Below are 13,671 nucleotides of genomic sequence, written 5' to 3'. Positions count from 1 at the left end.
CAGAGCCGGTGTTAAAGGGTCACCTCTTTAGCACCGGCTCGTGTTACCAGCCGGTGCTAAAGGGACCCTTTAGCACCGGTTCCAGCCACCGGTGCTAAAGGGTCCAGCGCGCGCTAGGGCGGGCTCCTTAGGGCGGGCTCCTGAAATTTTCAGGACCCTTTAGCACCGGTTCCCACTATGGGACGGTGCTAAAGGCCCATTTTTTTAGTTTAGGGTTTTTCAATTGTTTTATATATACAGTTTATATTATAAATTGTATAGTAAATTAAATATTTTGCATAATGTTTTTTAAACAGTGACATATATTGTAATTTGTTTTAATGTACACATGAAAATTTTTAAACTTAAATATCTTATTGTATTTTTAAAATTTGCAATGATTTTGTAAGAAATGTTTAGTATTTTGTTAATGCAAAAATATATTATTCCAATAAATTTACAAAAGCTATATCCAATCAACTGGAAATTTATTTTCACATCATATTGACGTAAAACTTTTTATTTTTGTTATTTATTACTAGGAATGCTAGTTGGGTATAATTTTCATCAAATAAAAAATCATATAAAAATATATATCTTGATGAACACACCCTTTGACCGAACCCTAGATTGTCTCAAATGGAAAAGTCATGAATACAAAGTTTGCTACACTCATCAAGTTCTACATGTTGTCTAATGGTCAACTTTTCATTTGGAAAAGTTTGAACCACTGAATTTTGAATTTTCATAGAACTCATAGCCACGCAGCGGTTTCGGAACCTTAGATGGTCTCGAATGGAAAAGTTATGAATTCAAATATTGTTCCACTCATCAAAATCTACATTTCATATATAGACCATTTTTGCATTTGACAAAGTTTTGGGAAGGTGTACTTGAAAATCCACAATTGACACATATAGTTTCATATAGTTTGTGTGAGATTCAAGAATTGGTGCGTATTGTTAACTTACACTTTCTCAAATGGAAAAGTTGTGTATATAAAAAGTTTAGATCTTGAAGATATCTAACAACTTGGTATTCAAAATATTTTTATTTGAAGTAATTTAGTTTGTTATTTGACCAAGTTTGACCAAGTTTGACCAAAACCCGTCTTGGATTTTATAGAAATGTAATTAGGATTGGCTCAAAATTATCCAAATGAAAAAATGGACAATATATAAAATATAGATCTTGATGATCTCTAACAACTTTGTATTCAAACTTTTTTCATTTGAAGTCATCAAATGGGCTATTTGACCAAGTTTGACCAAAGTCAAAGCATTGGTTTTTACAAACACACCCTTTGACCGAACCCTAGATTGTCCCAAATGGAAAAGTCATGAATACAAAGTTTGCTACACTCATCAAGTTCTACATGTTGTCTAATGGTCAACTTTTCATTTGGAAAAGTTTGAACCACTGAATTTTGAATTTTCATAGAACTCATAGCCACGCAGCGGTTTCGGAACCCTAGATGGTCTCGAATGGAAAAGTCATGAATACAAATATTGTTCCACTCATCAAAATCTACATTTCATATATAGACCATTTTTGCATTTGACAAAGTTTTGGGAAGGTGTAGTTGAAAATCCACAATTGACACATAGTTTCATATAGTTTGTGTGAGATTTAAGAATTGGTGGGTATTGTTAACTTAGACTTTCTCAAATGGAAAAGTTGTGTATATAAAAAGTTTAGATCTTGAAGATATCTAACAACTTGGTATTCAAAATATTTTCATTTGAAGTAATTTAGTTTGTTATTTGACCAAGTTTGACCAAGTTTGACCAAAACCTGTCTTGGATTTTATAGAAATGTAATTAGGATTGGCTCAAAATTATCCAAATGGAAAAATGGACAATATATAAAATATACAAAGTTTGTTACACACATCAAAATTCACAATTCTCAAATATAGTTTCATACAAAGTCAAGCCGACACAACAGTGAACTTCTTCTTGACGTATGACCCTTGGTTATGATCCTGCCGTAACCATGGAGTATCCTCATTGTTTAACAGAATGCTTGGGTCTTTGTTGACTATGAAGGGCGGAATTCGATCATCCCTTTCGTAATCGCCTGACATGTCTGACTTGTCCTCAATTCCGACAATGTTTCTTTTCCCAGAAAGGACAATGTGGCGCTTTGGCTCATTGATGATTGAGTGGTCATCATTTTTTCCTCTCTTTGGTTTCGTAGACATATCTTTGACATAGAACACCTGACTCACGTCTGCAGCAAGGACGAATGGTTCATCTTTGAACCCACTATTGTTAAGGTCCACGGTTGTCATCCCATACTCCTTGTCGACTGTTACCCCACCTCCGGTCATCTTCACCCATTGGCACCAGAACAAAGGAACTTTAAAATTAGCTGCATAGACTAGTTCCCATATGTCTTCTATGCGTCCGTAATATGTTTGTCTGTTCCCATTTGGATCCGTGGCATCCACGCGTACACCACTATTTTGGTTGGTGCTCCTTTTATCTTGGCCAACTGTGTAAAATGTGTTACCATTTATCTCGTACCCTTTGTATGTGAGGACATGCCATGATGGTTGCCTGGCCAACAAATAAAGCTGCTCATCAATGTTTTCATCACCTTGACATTTTTTGCGCAACCAATTGCCAAAAGTTTCTATGTGCTGACGCATTATCCAAGCTTCATTCTTCCCGGGCCACTGGGACCGTAGGAAATCTTTGTGTACCTCAACATATGGTTCCACCAATGAGGAGTTCTGGAGAACTGTGTAGTGTGCTTTATTGAAGTAATCGTTTCCCGTACCAATATATGTTTTCTTCCCAAGTGTTCCCTTTCCGCTGAGTCTGCCCTCGTGTCGAGATTCAGGAATGCCAATTGGGTCAAGGTCTGGAATAAAGTCAACACAGAACTCTATGACCTCCTCTGTTCCGTAGCCCTTGGCAATGCTTCCTTCTGGTCGGGAACGACTATGGACATATTTCTTTAGGACACCCATGAATCTCTCGAAGGGGAACATGTTGTGTAGGAACACAGGACCGAGAATACGAATCTCTTTGACCAGATGAACTAGGAGGTGTGTCATGATATCGAAGAAGGATGGAGGGAACACCAACTCAAAGCTGACGAGACATTGAACGACATCATTCTACAGAGTAGCTTGTTGCTTTGGATTGATTGCCTTCTGAGAAATTGCATTGAGGAATGCACATAGCTTTACGGTGGCTAGACGTACGTGTGGAGGTAGAATTCCTCTTAAAACGACCGGCAGCAATTGCGTCATTAGAACGTGACAGTCATGGGACTTCAAGTTCAGGAATTTCTTCTCTGGCACATTAATTATTCCCTTGATATTGGAGGAGAATCCAGATGGGACCTTGATGCTGCTAAGACATTCAAACATGCTTTCCTTCTCTTCTTTGCTCAGAGTGTAGCTAGCAGGGTTTAAGTAATGACGTCCATCATCTGTCTTTTCTGGATGCAGGTTGTCTCGTTCTTTCATGCGCTGCAAGTCTTGTCGTGCTTCAAGTGAATCCTTAGACTTCCTGTAGACACCCATGAATCCGAGCAAGTTCACACAAAGATTCTTTGTCAGGTGCATCACGTCGATCGCGTTGCGGACCTCTAGGACATTCCAGTAAGGTAGCTCCCAAAATATGGATTTCTTCTTCCACATGGGTACGTGTCCCTTAGCATCCTTGGGAATAGGTTCGCTGCCTCGTCCCTTTCCAAATACCACTTTTATATCCTTGACCATTTCGAGTACATCATCCCCGGTTCGATTGAGAGGTTTGGTCCGGTGGTCTGCCTTGCCTTTAAAATGCTTGCCTTTCTTTCGTACTGGGTGGTTCATAGGAAGAAACCGACGGTGGCCAAGGTACACGACCTTTCGACATTTTTTCAAAAATACACAGTCAAGGTCTTCATAACAATGTGTGCATGCATTATATCTCTTGTTTGACTGGCCTGAAAGATTACTCAGAGCTGGCCAATCATTGATTGTTACAAACAGCAATGCTCGCAGGTCAAAGTGCTCTTGTTTGTACTCATCCCACACGCGAACTCCTGGTTTGCTCCATAAAAGTTGAAGTTCCTCAACTAATGGCCTTAGGTAGACATCTATGTCATTGCCAGGTTGCTTCGGTCCTTGGATAAGCACCGGCATCATAATAAACTTCCGCTTCATGCATAGCCATGGAGGAAGGTTGTAGATACATAGAGTAACTGGCCAAGTGCTGTGACTACTGCTCTGCTCACCGAAAGGATTCATACCATCTGTACTTAAGGCGAACCGCAAGTTTCTAGCATCATTTGCAAAATCTGGGAATTCTCTGTCTATCGCTCTCCACTGGGATCCATCGGCAGGGTGTCTCAGCATATTGTCTATCTTACGGTCTTCTTTATGCCACCGCAACAATTTTGCATTGTCCTTATTTCTGAACAGACGTTTTAATCATGGTATTATAGGAGCATACCACATAACCTTGGCTGGAATTTTCTTCCTATGACGTTCTTCACCCTCAACATCGCCAGGATCATCTCGTCTAATCTTATACCGTGATGCCTTACATACTGAACATGCATCCAAATTCTCGTATTCCTCCCCACGGTAGAGGATGCAGTCATTAGGACATGCGTGTATCTTCTGGATTTCTAATCCCAAAGGGCAGACAACCTGTTTTGCTTCATACGTAGTGGTGGGCAATTCGTTGCCTTTCGGAAGCATCTTTTTTATGATCTTCAATAACTGCCCAAATGCCTTGTCAGATGTACCATTCTTTGCCTTCCATTGCAGCAATTCTAGTGTGGTACCCAGCTTTTTTTGCCCCTCTTCAGCGGTGGGATATAGCGATTTCCTGTGGTCCTCTAGCATGCGCTCGAACTTGGCTTTCTCTTTATCACTTTCACATTCTCTTTGTGCATCACGGATGGCATCACCAAAAGCATCATCGCCCCGATCATCTTCTGCCGCCACCTCTTCTTCATTATCTCCCCCCATTGCAACATCATTGAAGCCACCGTACTGAGCAATAATATTGGCATGGTCCAATTCTTCTTCTTCTTCTTCTTCACCTTCATCCATTATAATCCCGCTTTCTCCATGTTTGGTCCAACAAATATAGTTTGGTACGAAACCAGACTTTACTAAGTGTGAATGAAGACTTCTTGAGTTAGAATATTCCATCAAATTCTTGCACACGGCACATGGACAGCACATGAAACCGTCCCTCTTATTTGACTCGGCCACACTTAAGAAATAGTGCACGCCATTAATGAACTCTTCGGAGCGCCGATCGGCATTGTACATCCAATTACGTGTTACCATATGCATTAAAGATAACATATATATTATGAAAACCATGCACACATATAGTTTCTCATCTTATTGCACAACATGTCTAAGATACATAGTTGATTAATTTAGGAAAGCTTGGCTACAACAAATACAATCGCAACTAGCATTAAAAAAAACAAAACTAAAATGCACTTAAGCAACATAATTAGTTCCCGTCCGATCCCAACTATAATAGATAGATCATTCGCTTGATCAACATCATTGAACTCCTTTCGTCGGCTCACTGCCTCACCACCTTCAGCCTCAACCACCTGTGCAAAAGATTTCTTAATGTGTTCAATGTATTCTTCCTCCCAGTACCAACCTGTACATCCGTCGGTACCGTCCCACTGAAACTAAAAGAGAGAATCAAAAGTTTAATTAATATCATTTAAAAAAATATGCACATATATAAGCAAATGTCTGGAAATAACTCACATTACGATCTGGACACTTGTAGAATATACGACCCTTGTTTACTCCCTCTTTCGACACTTTGTACTCCATCAAAATCTTCTGCCCACACTTGCCACAAGTAATGAGAGGGAGTTCCGGACGGTATCGCTTTTGAACCCGTTGAGAGACTGAAGACCCGGTCACGGTTGCCATCTACTATCCATACTCAATTTTTAAACAATTATAAATTCCACATTTACTAGTAAACATGTATGATACAATGGACATTATATGTAGTAATAAAAATAAATCAAGTGATATTAACAAACCAATTAATTTGAACTATCCTACTTTCTATGATCATAAAAATATACTATAATTCATTCTTGCAAAATACATTAAAACTAGGTCAACCATGAAATATGATATATATATATGGATACTAATTCATGTGAATGATTCAAAATAACAAAGTGGATTTGAGTAAAAAATGATGGGAACATCACAAGCCAAAAACAACATGAAAAAGACAAGAAAGGCTGAAGTTAGTCACCTCCAAGCACGAAGAGACGATGACGGAGTCGAAGAAGATCAACGATGGACGTTGGAGATGAAGAACAAATGAAGAACAAGCAAGAAGAAGCTCCAAGAACAACAATGGTGCTCTCGGTTTCAAATGGGCAGAGGGGAGGAGGGAGCCGGCCTATAAACCGGACCTTTAGCACCGGTTCAGGGCAAAAACCGGTGCTAAAGGGTTACCTTTTAGCACCGGTTTTTAACACAAACCGGTGCTAAAGGGTTTGCCTCGGCCCGTGGCTCTGGCCGGTGCTAAAGGGGTCTTTAACCCCGGGCCGCAAAAAGGCTGAGGTTTTTGGCCATTTTGGGCATCGACCAATGCCTCATTCTGTAGTAGTGTTACCACTTTTCCAGATGCACAAGAAGATTGGTGAGGCATCAATTTCTCCCTAAAGATGTTTGTAGGCCTTGCTAGGAATGTAATTTGGTCCCCAAGAGTCATCAGCCTTTGGATCTCCTATCTTATCACTTAGGAGCACGTCGAGCTCAGTCAGTTGATCTGCAGCTATTACCGAGACGGATAGGAATAGAGTGGCTTCAGGATCCTTTTCTAGAAAGTGTTTGAGAGACCAATTTTTTTTCCTGAAGAAGGAATAAAGCTGTGGGAACACCTGTTGCAGCACTTGCCCAGACCAATTGTCTAGCCAAAGAGTGGAGGTGTTACCTTTCCTGGGTTTACATAAGGAAAATTCTTTGAATTTTGGGAATAGTTTCAAGACATCTTTCCACCAAAAAGATCCACAAGGTTTCTTTGAGTGGGGTGGGATAGAGTGATTGTAGTATAGTTTGGACCAAGTTAGTTGAACCCAGGGGATGTTAGCATGGTTATAGAATTTGTCTAGGAATTTCATGAGTAGATCTGAGTTTTGATTTTTGAGATTGACAATATTAAGTCCCCCTTCTTTTTTGGTTCTGCACATAGCTTTCCATTCAACCAGGCATGTGCCTTTTCTGTTGATGTCTCCCTTGCTCCAAATACAATATTTTCTGAACATATCCATTTTCTCAATAACCTGTAGAGGGATGAAGAGTGTGCACATGAAGTAGGTTGGAAGAGCAGACATCACTGAGTTAACTAGGATTAACCTTCCCTGATAAGATAGAAACCTACTAAAGCCAGACAGTCTCCTCTCCCTTGTCTACTTTTATTTAGGTTGGCCTTTTGTTCGAGCTTTTTTTTCTTTTGGGACAGCGGGGTTGTGGGTGAGAAAAAGACTGGAGGATGGTTTTACATCTAAATAAATATAAAATTACTATTTTTCAGAATTCATATATCTTTTGCATAATATTTTATGTGGGTTTAACAATTCAATCTGTATAGAAAAAATAAAAACTTTGTACTGTTAGGTTTTAAACTTTAAATTATCACATCATAAACTTTGTACTACAAGGTTCAAAACTTTACAATCAGAATTTATAAACTTTTAACTATCATGTTATAAACTTTATAATACTAGATTTAAAACTTTACACTTAGAATTTATTAACTTTGAACCATTGACATTACAAAATTTGTACTGCTAACTTCAAAAGTTTGAACTCTATCACAGTATAAACTTTGTACTGCTAGGTTAAAAACTTTACACTCAAAATTTATAAATTTTGAACTATAACATTGCAAACATTATACTAGTAGGTTGTTGGGTATTTTAAACGCAAACAGAAAAATCCGCAAGCCCACGGATACCGATGTAGCTTTCACCGAGGAGTTTTCCAGAGTATCGATTTTCCACAAGGAACGTGAGTGTACTAATTAAGATTCAAGATCGCCCAAGGATAACTATATAATTATTTTTGGTGGGAAGAGAGGAAGTTTCCTGAGAGTTCTCTAGTTGATCTAAGAATCAAGAATTACTTCAAGATTATCTATTTCGGGACATCAGAACACTAACCAAAGAGATGAGAAGGGGGCTAGGAAGCTCTGACTACGGTCCTACAAATACCGATTCAAACGAGGTGGAATACGTTGACCGTTAGGGCTGTCACTACCCTAGGGCTACCATAACAATCCGCAGGATTGGGTGCAATTCCAGGTAATTGCAAGACTAAACACCACGTCTAATCTATTAATTACTACTCTAATGTTGCAAAGATTAGAGCACTTGATGCAAGCGGGAATCCAATAAATAACTTGAATGTAAATAAAAGTAATTAAAGAACTCAGGAATTATGAATTGAAGAACCTGGAGAACGATGAAGGACGGACCAGTTGCTGCAAAAGTACAATGTTGAGGAAGATCCGACAGATCCGGCTCCTCCTCCGCTCTCCTCTTCTCTCTCCCTATTTTCTAGATTACAACTAGAACTAACTAGAACTAGAACTAGAGGAACTAGAACTAGAACTAGAGGAACTAGAACAAGAACTAGATGAATTAGAGGTAGAACTATATGAACTAGAGGGATCTTCTCTACTTGGATGAAGAATTGAAACCCTAACTTTGATTCTGTAGAAGAGGTAGGCTCTCCAGGGACGAGGGGCCTTGCTTATATATTCTTTTCAGATGAATCTGAGCCGTCAGATCAAACCGACATTAATCGCACGGTTTTCCTTGATCCCTTAGGTCGATGAAGCACAATCCGTGAAAAGGACTCTGATTGGGCACAGAAGGTGGGCGGGCGCCCAGGAGAGTAGGGCGGGCGCCCTCCCTCCGAGCCCAATCGCCTTCCCGTTCGTTCGCGTGGCTTCTAGAGTCTTCTAGATGGTAGAAAATTGCGCAGCACGTTAATATCTCTATGTAAACCGGACGTGTGGTCCTTTCCTCCGTATTTCCTAATAACCCCCTGCAGAAATAGACAAACACCAAAACTCGTGGAATTCTGTCAGATAAAACCCTAAGTCTGGGTGTTAGTTGCATTTGGATCCGTTTCCATGTTTAGTTGATGGTTAAATGTGAGCATTAAGGACCGTCAACAAGCTCCCCCAAGCTTAACCTTTGCTCGTCCCTGAGCAAAGCTAAAATCAGCAAGAAATCAAGGGTTACTTTTATGCCTCTTACTACAGGGTTTTTAAGTTATCACCAAGGTCTTAAGTGATTGAAAAATAGAACGATCAAGTCAAGCACTATGTCTCAAGTTCTTCTGTCTTACCTTTGTTCTGGAGTTTTTGTAAGTTTCCAAAATAAAACTGAGGCATTTGCCTTCTTCTAGAAAGATATATAAGTAGAGCTTTAAAAGTTTTAGCATACTTACTTTGCATTTTGCTATGTCAATGCTCGGAGCAAGGGAGGGGAATCTCGTACTCCTAGATCAAGACCTTTGACCTTTTTGAAAAGTTTGTCATCTCTTACTGGCATATTGCTTATTAGAGGGACCATGGGCTATCATTTTTTTCATTCTTTTTTTCAGTCTCTCTCTTTTTTTTCAAGTGGGCACCAAGTACCCCTAATTCTACTATCGGACACGTGTCCATTTTTTTCACTCAGGTGGGTATCTTTGTACCCCTAATTCTACTTCGGACACTTGTCCATTTTTACCTCTTGTCTCACTCTTTTTTTTCGAATCAAAATTTTGCATAGTCCCATGCCTCTAACGCAATACTACTTCGGAAGAGTGAATCTTTTATATTTTTAAAACAAAAAGATCTTGATCTTTGGAGCATGATAATTCTCTCAACCAAAACTACAAGAATTAACAATGGCTCGAACAAAGCGAGTGCCCACAGTTTTAATATTTATATCTTATAAGATTTTAGGTATTATGTCAAACAGGATCTCATCATTTTTTTTAATTTTTAGATTTTCAAAAGATAAAATCTCCAGAACTCTAGCGAAACAAGTTAAATAGTAGCTCAGACCTTCTCATATCATGTTTGTCAATTACCTAGTCTTGGATCAAACTTTCTTTTCATTTTATTTAAAACTTAGGATTACACAAAACTATTGTATATTACTCAAAAGAAAAACTTTGTTTGGTTTTATGGTTATGCATTTTTTATTTCCAAATACTAGTAAATAAAACCAAGAAAGAAAAGTAATACTTATCAAGATACACGTGGGGGTGCCTCCCCCAAGCTGAATGTTGACATAGTCGTTCATTCTTGTAGCCTGCATGTTCAGTCTCACTCTTCTTAAGCCTCAAAATCCTGCACAACCCAAATAGACAACAAAACTCGTGGAACATGTTAAGGGTTAGGTAATTGTCTAGAGCTTATGAGAGCTTAATGTGAGAATTCTATGAACTCAATCACATCAAGTTCCTCTACCAGGTTGTTTTGTGGCTCAAGATAGATTTTCAAGCGTTGACCATTTACCTTAAAAGTGTTACCTATGTCGTCTTGGATGGTAATGGCTCCATGAGTTGAAGTGTCAATAACCTTGTATGGTCCATCCCACTTACTTCGTAGCTTACCATGCCCAAAGAGCTTAACTCTTGAATTGAATAGTAAAACCTTATCTCCAGGATTAAACTCCTTGTGCTTGATTCTCTTATCATGCCATCGTTTTGTTCTCTCTTTATATATCCTTGAGTTGTGGTAGGCTTTCTCTCTCCATTCTTCTAGCTCAGATAGTTGCATCAGACGATTCTTGCTAGCGAGGTGGAGATCCATGTTCCATTTCTTGAGTGCCCAATGAGCCTTAAACTCTACTTCCACAGGCAAATGACAAGTTTTTCCATATACAAGTTGATAAGGTGACATGCCTATGGGTGTTTTGAATGCAGTTCTATATGCCCAAAGTGCATTAGGAAGTTTGTCCTTCCACCCCTTACCCATCTCATCTACGGTCTTTTGTAAAATATTTTTGATTTGTTTGTTAGATGTTTCGGCTTGACCGCTAGTCTGAGGATGGTATGGTGTTGCGACGTTGTGTCGAACTCCATGATCGGCTAGGTACTTCCGGAAGATTTTGTCGATGAAGTGGGAACCTCCATCGCTTATAACTATTCGGGATATACCAAAGCGAGGAAAGATTACTTCATGGAACATTCTCTTGGCATGTTTTGAATCAGTCGATCGACAAGGTAGGGCTTCTACCCATTTGGATACGTAGTCCACAGCTACTAAGATGTACTCACAATTCCCAGACATAGGGAATGGCCCCATGAAATCAATGCCCCATACATCAAAAAGTTCTACTTGAAGATTATTTGTGAGAGGCATTTCATTTTGTGAGTTGATATTCCCATGTTTTTGACATCGGTGGCATCTCCTGACAAAGTCCTTTGTATCTTTATACATCGTTGGCCAGAAAAAGCCACTTTGCCAAATTTTAGCATGTGTCCGGAATGCTCCATAGTGTCCTCCATATGGCGAGGCATGGCATCTTTCCATCATTTGAGTAGCCTCGGCCATAGGAACACACCTTCTCAAGAGTCCATCAACGCAGACTCGGAAAAGATATGGCTCATCCCAAAGGTGGAAACGACTATCGTGAAGCAACTTCCTTTTGTTTGTACCAGGTGGGACATAGCCTTTTACTATAAAGTTTACGATGTCTGCGTACCATGGATCTGCATGTGTTATCTTAAGCAGGGTGTCATCCCTTAGGTAGTCATTTATGGGAAGCTCATCATGTGTTTCCTTATATTGAAGTCTAGACAAGTGGTCGGATACAGAATTCTCTACTCCCTTCCTATCTCGGATTTCTATGTCAAAGTCTTGGAGTAGAAGAATCCATCAAATTAGACGAGGCTTAGCATCTTTCTTAGTGAGGAGGTACTTGAGAGCAACATGGTCTGAATAGATGATTATCTTTGCCCCCACTAAGTAAGATCTAAACTTGTCTATAGCTAAGACAACAGCCAAAAGCTCTTTTTCAGTTGTACTGTAATTGAGCTGTGGTCCAGACAAGGTTTTGCTAGCGTAGGATATGGCGTAATGCTTTTTATCCTTGGTTTGTCCTAAAACGGCACCAACCGCAAAATCGCTAGCATCACACATGATCTCAAAAGGAAGATTCCAATCAGGTGGTTGGATAATCGGGGCTGAGATGAGTGCTTTCTTAAGAGTTTGAAAAGATTCATGATACTCATCACTAAAGATGAAAGGTGCATCCTTAGCTAGGAGACTAGTTAGAGGTCTAGCAATTTGAGAGAAGTTCTTGATAAAGCGTCTATACAAACCTGCATGTCCCAAAAAGCTATGGATTCCTTTCACATTCGTGGGAGGTGAAAGTTTTTCAATAACTTCAATCTTTGCTTTGTCCACCTCTATACCACGTTCGGACACTTTATTTCCTAGCACTATTCCTTCATGAACCATAAAATGGCATTTCTCCCAGTTAAGAATTAAGCTCTTTTCTTCACATCGCTGCAAGACTCTATGTAAATTCTCCAAACAATGATCGAAGGTTTTGCCATAGACGGTAAAATCATCCATGAAAACCTCCATGATCTTCTCAATCATGACCGAGAAAATAGACATCATGGACCATTGGAAAGAAGCTGGATCATTGCACAATCCGAACGACATTTGTCGGTATGCATAAGTTCCATACGAGCATGTAAAGGTAGTCTTTTCTTGGTCATTAGGGTGGATTGGGATTTGGTGATATCCAGAATAACCATCAAGGAAACAGAAGAAAGAGTGGTTTGCAAGCCGTTCCAACATTTCATCAATGAAGGGTAACGGAAAGTGATCTTTCTTTGTAGCCTTGTTGAGTTTTCGATAGTAAATACACATACGCCACCCAGTGACAATTCGTTGAGGGATGAGTTCATTCTTCTCATTCCTAACGACCGTCATTCCTCCTTTCTTTGGCACTACTTGGACAGGGCTAACCCACTCACTATGTGGCACAGGATAAATAATCCTAGCATGATAGAGTTTGAGGACCTCTTTCTTAACAACCTCTCGCATAGCATTGTTAAGTCTCCGTTGAGGTTCCCTTGAAGGTGTAAAATATGGATCAATAGGGATATGATGAGTGCAGAGAATGAGACTAATGCCCGTGAGATCTTCGAGAGAGTAGCCAAATGCTGATCTATGCCTTTCAAGAACAGTGACAAGTTGTTGTGTTTCATAATCGAAAAGCTTGTCACTGATAATTACTGGAGTTTTTGGGTTGTTGTGCAAAAATACATATCTAAGGCCAGAAGGAAGAGGTTTTAACTCTATCGAAGTAGGTGAAGGTTGTTCATTTTTGTCTAGCTCAACGGGTTCTACCAACTCTTCTTCTTCTTGAACAAAGTGTTCATGATTAAAGAATAGTTGGGCCATCTCCTCTTGAGTCAGCATTAAGATCTCCTCAATAGGATCTGGTTCAAGTTTGGGTTCCACTATCGTGTTAATTGATCTAGCAAGAGGAACAACAATAGTGGAATTCCCAACCTTGAAGTCTAAATGACCTTGTTGTGGTTGTTCTTGTAGAAGTTTCATGATTGGTCTGCCAATCAAGAGAGGAATCTCTGGTATGTCAAAAATATGAAAATCTAGACATATTCCAAAGTCCTTGATTCTAACAGGAAGT

Source organism: Sorghum bicolor, chromosome 5 (assembly GCF_000003195.3).
Source record: "Sorghum bicolor cultivar BTx623 chromosome 5, Sorghum_bicolor_NCBIv3, whole genome shotgun sequence".
NCBI classification, from domain to species: domain Eukaryota; kingdom Viridiplantae; phylum Streptophyta; class Magnoliopsida; order Poales; family Poaceae; genus Sorghum; species Sorghum bicolor.
Note: the sequence above shows the minus strand (reverse complement) of the source record.